At 51.0% G+C, this 6,000-nt stretch overlaps 1 long non-coding RNA gene across 1 annotated transcript in view; it reads left to right on the top strand.

Annotated features, from left to right (window-relative positions):
• The window catches only part of LOC122163170, a 40,217-nt gene extending 37,452 nt beyond the window's left edge, over positions 1-2,765 (top strand). The window contains exons 2-3 of the long non-coding RNA XR_006169837.1: positions 1,912-2,127; positions 2,649-2,765. This is a non-coding gene — a long non-coding RNA (uncharacterized LOC122163170). The remainder of the gene's footprint in view (positions 1-1,911; positions 2,128-2,648) is intronic.
• The last annotated feature ends 3,235 nt before the right edge of the window (positions 2,766-6,000 follow it).

Genomic DNA, 6,000 nt, shown 5'->3' on the forward strand with positions numbered 1-6,000 from the left:
GAATTGAATGTCCCTAAAATGAAATCCTCAATCTGGAGACCCACAGGCTTTGTGCCCGTCATCCAAGCCCACCTCACAACAGCTCTCTGCACCTGGTTTTCATCTGTGCAATGGGTCCGCCCAGCCCTCTGGTTTGGAATACCACAAAACCCGGGGAATGTTTGACATTTAGATCCATTTCTTTGTGGCTTGGATCCCTCTGAGATGAATGGAGCTTTCTATCAATCTGGATTTGCTTTTCTCCCAACATTCCCCTGCTGAACCCGTCAGGCTCGTGTGAATCCCGCCTGGCTTCACGCTCTGTTACAGAGCTGCAATGCTCTTTCAAAGGCTCATAGCTTTTTGCCCCAAACTGCTCTGAAGCTCATGCAAACCGGGTGGAGTCAGCATGGCCTCGGCTCCGGGAGGAGCGTTTGCTGCTTTGCTGGGTTCTGTGCAGCTGAAGTGCCCTGTGCTGTAGGTTGCGCTTCCACCTTGCACTTGCTGGTGATGAGATGGAAGTCACCAGGTAGACAGGCAGACAGACAGCTCTCAGACATGCACTGCAGCCTGGCTTTCCCACCATCCAGCTCTCCTTGCTTGCATGAGGTTTTAGCATTTCTCTTTTATCTCAGCCTTGCGAGCTTCAAAGCTGACGTGAAGCCCAGCTGTATCTCGCTGCAGATGGGAGCGGAGCAGCCCGTGCCTCCCGCGTTCATCCTGCAGAACTGGAATTGATTTATTTTGGTTGCAGCAGTAACGACTGCAGTTCCTGGCTGGATGCAAACCAGGCTCTTCAGAGCCCTTTTAGCCTACCAGCTCTTAGGAAACCCTTTCCGATGCCACCGTCTTTTGCTTTTGACTGCAAAAACTTATGCAAATAAAAGCCACTCTCCCCGTTTGTCTGAATGCCTTTTTCTTTTTGATGGGAAGCATGGGAAAGTCTGCAAGCACTGTCCCATCAGAAAGCATCAGAAGATATCTCTGGTGAGTGCTGGCACAGCTCAGACAGCCAGTGGCCTAGCACAGTGTGAGGGCATCCATAGGGAATGCTGCTGCAGTGCAAGGAGCCACGGTGACGTGGCATGGTGACCTGGAATGGTGGCATGGCATGGTGACACAGCATGGTGCCATGGCATGGTGACACAGAAGGCAACATGGCACGATTCCTTGACATGGCTACAATGGCACAGTGACACAGCATCTAGAAGGCGACACGGTACGGGGCCGTGGCTTGGTGCTGTGGCAGATCAGCGATTGAAACCCACGTCTTCTCGCAGACACCACTCTGCTTTTGGCTCACGAGCCGATCTGTCAATTAGCAGCCTGTGTATCGACTCCAGCCGCCATGCCCAGAATAGCAGCAGCAAAGTGTGGAAGCATCTATTAAATTTATTTTAAACCACGAGAGCTGAGACGCACGTCTGCTCGCACGGCGGCAGCGCGGCAGGACGCGGTGCTGCACCTCTCTGCACAGCCTGAGCACAGAGCCCAGCAGCACCAGGCAGACCTGAGGGCTGGGAGGTGCAATGCACGACCCAGCTTTTCCTCCCTGGCAGGAGGACGCGGGGATGCAGGGCTTTGCTGATGCGCCAGTTTGTTCTCTGCATAATTCCAATTATGTTCGACAATTAATTGCCCGACTGTGGGATCTTAAACAATGTGCTGCATCGATTGGAAGTGTGATAATCTGCTTCTAAATGTGATCTTGCAGCAGATAGGGCTGCCCGGGAGGAACGGCATGTGATGCCATGTAGAAGGGTTGTTACGTCGAGCTCTGCCAGCCTGGCTCTGGGTTGAGCTTCACGCATGCAGGGCCCTGCTGGGTGTCTGGAGGGCTTTTACAGCAAGGGATATTTTATGGTTGTTTTTTTAATGCAAGTTGTTACAGAAAGCTGATTTGTTCTGGCTTGTTTCATTTTCATGGAAAAGAGTTGTGCCTATGCTGGTTCAGCCATCCCGGAATCCTAGAGTTACCAAGATTGGGAAAGACCTCCAAGATCATCCAGTCCAACCTCCATCTACCACCAAGGTTTCCCAATTCCGAGCTCCTGCTTCAATATTGCCTTGTGAGAAAACAGAAGGGTGATGTTAAAAGGATTTGAACAGTTCCTGGAGGTGTCCCAGCAAAGGCTGAATACATTTTCAGTATTTTTTTTTTTTTTTTTTTAATTTAAAAGTGCGTTAGGGTTTGGGGGAACGTGGCAAAGGCAAAAGTGGTGGGATGGAGATGGGGATGGGGAGGGGATGAGGAAAGGGACGGGGATGGGGATGGGGAGAGGGATGGGAAAGGGGAGAAGGATGGGGATGGGAATGGGGAGGGGAGAGGGATGGGGATGGGAATGAGGATGGGGAGAGGAATGGGGATGGAGATGGGGATTGGGATTGGGATGGGGATGGGGATGGGGATGAGGATGGGGATGGGGATGGGAATGAGGATGGGGATGGGGATGGGAATGAGAATGGGGATGGGAATGGGAATGGGGATGGGGATGGGGATGGGGATGGGGAGAGGGATGGGGATGGGGATGGAGATAGGAATGGGGACAGGCACAGAGCCCTGTGCAGCCAGAGGCTCCCAAATCCCCACCGTGGGCAAAGCGGGTTCGCTTCCCCACGCAGGGTTTCAGAAAGCCCTTCCCTAATTTATTGGTTTTTCTTTCTCACAGGTGGAGAAATGGAGAGCAGTGCAGCACAGCCTGCTCGCAGACGTGGCTTGCAGGGAAACTTGTGAGAGGACATTGATTTATGATCAAAAGGGAAAAAGCAAAGCAGAATAAAAAGAATACTTAAGACTTAAAAACAGGGAAATCTCGTTTCTTCCTGTGTAGGTGTTACCTGGGAATCTTTCATGTTAAACTTAAATGGAATTAAGAATGAGGGGAAAATCACCCTGGGACTGGCGCGGTCCTTGTAGCCCTCTATTAAAATTAATGCGGGCATTGATCTGTACCATTTATTAATAGCCCTGTGCCGGGGGGGCTCCTGGTAAACAGCTCGGCGTCCCCAGCCCTCATTGTCACCGCAGCTCCCGGTGATCCCATAATTGGTCCGAGCCGCTCCCATTCAAACCCCGCAGAACCAATTAGCGGCAGCCGGCGCTGACCTGCGGTTTCTATGGCGTGGGGGAAACGAAAGGCTTAAAATGAAAAACCGAGAGCAAAGACCTAAATCTTTTTGGCTGCCTGATTAATAATCCTGTCAGGCCTATCACAGGCACTAAACAGTAATGCTGGTTGCAGCTGAATTTTTTATACTTTCTATTAATCTTTAATGATAGCTTGGTCACCTAGTCTCTTTTATCTTGTCAGATAAATGTATGGTTAACAGGATAATGAGATTTCTAAGGCTCTGTTCTAGCTTACAGCCATGCAGTGCATGGGGTGACCCCTGCCCCTGCCAGGGAGCGGAGCGGAGGTGATGGTAATTGCGGGATGTGCTGGGAATGTATTGGGAGCTGATGGATGGTTTAAACTTTGATTTGGGGTCAGGAGGTCCCCCGGCTCCGCGAGGCAACTGTGGTTTTATTACTTGCAGGATCTGATGGGGATGTAATTAGATTTAGCTATTGCTTTATTAATAAGTAATTGTTCCTACTATCGCTTCAGGTTAGCAAATACATTCTGCTGATAATTTAGGGCATTGATATGGCTTTATTTATTAATAAGGGGGAATGTATATTTTTGCCTATGGCAAAGAAGAGCACGCGGTTCTCTCCGGCCACTTCTCCTGGAGGGAAGGATTTGTTCCTCAGCCATTCCATAATTAACCTCATCACGGGAGCTCTGCGTGCTGCTGGAGCTGCTGGGATGCTCTTGTGATCCTGTGGCTGTGGGAGGGCACAGCTCAGTGGGTGGGGACACTGCAGGTTGGGGTCATGGGGATGCGCTGGGTTGGGGATACAGGGATGCTGTGGGTTGGGATGTGGGGACGCAAGGTTAGGGACACGTGGATGCTGAAGGTTGGGGATGCGGGGATGCTGCGGGCTGGGGACGTAGGGATGTTGTAGGTTGGAGACGTGGGGATGCTGCAGGTCATGAGCACGGGGTTACAGTGGTCAACTTCACGCATGGGAAGGGTGCAGGGCTGGGGAGAGGGCATCAGAGTACTGTGCCCATCCCTCACCCATGCAGGCAGAAGGAGCTCCTGCACCCAGACATGCTGGGAGTGCAGCTTCACACTGCAGGAAACACACGTGGCCCATCCCTGCAGGCTGCCTTCTCCATTTCCTTTTGCTTTTTTCGTTGCTTTCCAGAACCCAATGGATCCTTGGCAGCACCAGACACCCCGTGCTGCACCTGAGCACACACAGCCCAGGACAGCAGCAGCCATGTGCCACGGTGCAGTGCTGGAGCAGCTTTTTGTTGCTTTCCCACCCATAGGAAGCTCCTTGCATTAATTATGCTACCATGCAGAAAGCTCTGGCCTGTCATATACTTTTCCTTTCTTTCTTTTTATCTTTTCTTTCTTTCTCTCTCTCTTTTTTTTTTTTTTTTCTTTTTTTTTTTTTTTTTTTTTTTCCTTAAGCTCTGTTTTTCATAAAGTGGTCCTAAAATGACACGGAAAGCAGCTGCTTAAGCAATTGTGCCAATTAATGGGTCTCTGAAATTAAAACGCCTACACAGTCTAGATGAGATTTCTCCAGGAGGGAATTCAGCAATTGTCTTCATGATAATCAGGCTTGACTTGTCTTAGCACACATTAATAAAAAAGCAAATGCATTCAAAGAGATGCCCTTTAGTGGAGAATATCCACAATATAGTAATGAGTCTCCAAAAAAAGGGGGAGGGGGGGGGGGTAGAGTGAGAGATAGGAGCATGGCTGAGCTGCTCAGGCAGCTCCCTGTGAGAGGGAGACTTGGAATTCATGTCATGGACTCAGTGGATTCTCTGCTGCAGCTGCTGCTGCCAAACCCCTCCCTGAGGTGCCCAGCAACTGCAGGGCTGGGGCCTATAGGGGTTGTAGGGACAGGGAGCGCACAGCTTGCTTTGCTGATGGAAGGAGCAGCCCCAGCACTGGGCAGAGAGCTGCTGCTGGCTGCACTGCTGCACGCATGCGAGGTGCTGTGACGTGATGTGATGCAGTGTGCTGCAATGCAATGAAATGCAATGCAACGCAGGGCCGTGTGCTGCAGTTTGCTGCAAGGCAAAGTGATGCTATGCTACGTGACGTGGTTTGAGGCAATGCAATGCAACGTGATGCAATGCATGGTACATTCCACTAGAGCACGCTGCCCCACTGACACCTCCATCTTCCCTCAGGCCCTTCCTTCCCTCCTTCCACCCCAAAAACAGCACTGAGAACCCAAACCTTCCAAAAGGGTGCTCACACGCCGAGTCCTCCAAGCATGGAGCAACGCACCTCGGCTCTGCTTCTGTGCATCACTGATCTGGAGGGAAGCATTGCCTCCCTCTTCGTGCCATGTTTTAGGACAGCAGCCCTGGAGCTGGTCCCACTGACCATCCTGGCCGTGCAGAGCCATGGGCAGTGGTGCTGGGATGGTGGCAGAAACTTTGCTGTGCAGCTTTTAGGAATGAGGATTTGCACTCGTGTTGGACTGCCGTCCTGTTCTGTTGCATCTCAGGAGCACACGTTGAACCTTTTGGCTTTGTCCAATGCTGCTGAGTCAGGTTTATCTGAGAGCATCATCTGAATGAAAAGGCAAAATCTGGGCAATGCCATCATCAGCACAGAGCAGCACCATGTCCTCGGGGCACTCTGGGTGGGATGTGCCAGGTACCAACGTGTGTGTGTGTGTGTGTGTGTGTGTGTGTGTGTGTGTAGGCAGTGTGTGCTGCAGCAGAACAGGAGCAATTATCTCTGCGTTAGGCACCTTGTTTCCTTCCCCTCTTAATTAACTGCTCTGCTGATGGAGTTTGCTTCTGGTCTTTGGCTGCTGCAGCCTTGTGACAGCCTGTCTGGAGCAGTCTTACCCCCCCCCCCCCCATTCCCTCTTTGTTATTTTCATCTCAAAAATTTAAGAGGCTTTAAAAACAAAACTATTTAGAGCAAACATGATCT

This window comes from Centrocercus urophasianus, unplaced genomic scaffold (assembly GCF_019232065.1).
Source record: "Centrocercus urophasianus isolate 14NV4802_14NV808 unplaced genomic scaffold, USGS_Curo_1.0 seq_23, whole genome shotgun sequence".
Taxonomy (NCBI): domain Eukaryota; kingdom Metazoa; phylum Chordata; class Aves; order Galliformes; family Phasianidae; genus Centrocercus; species Centrocercus urophasianus.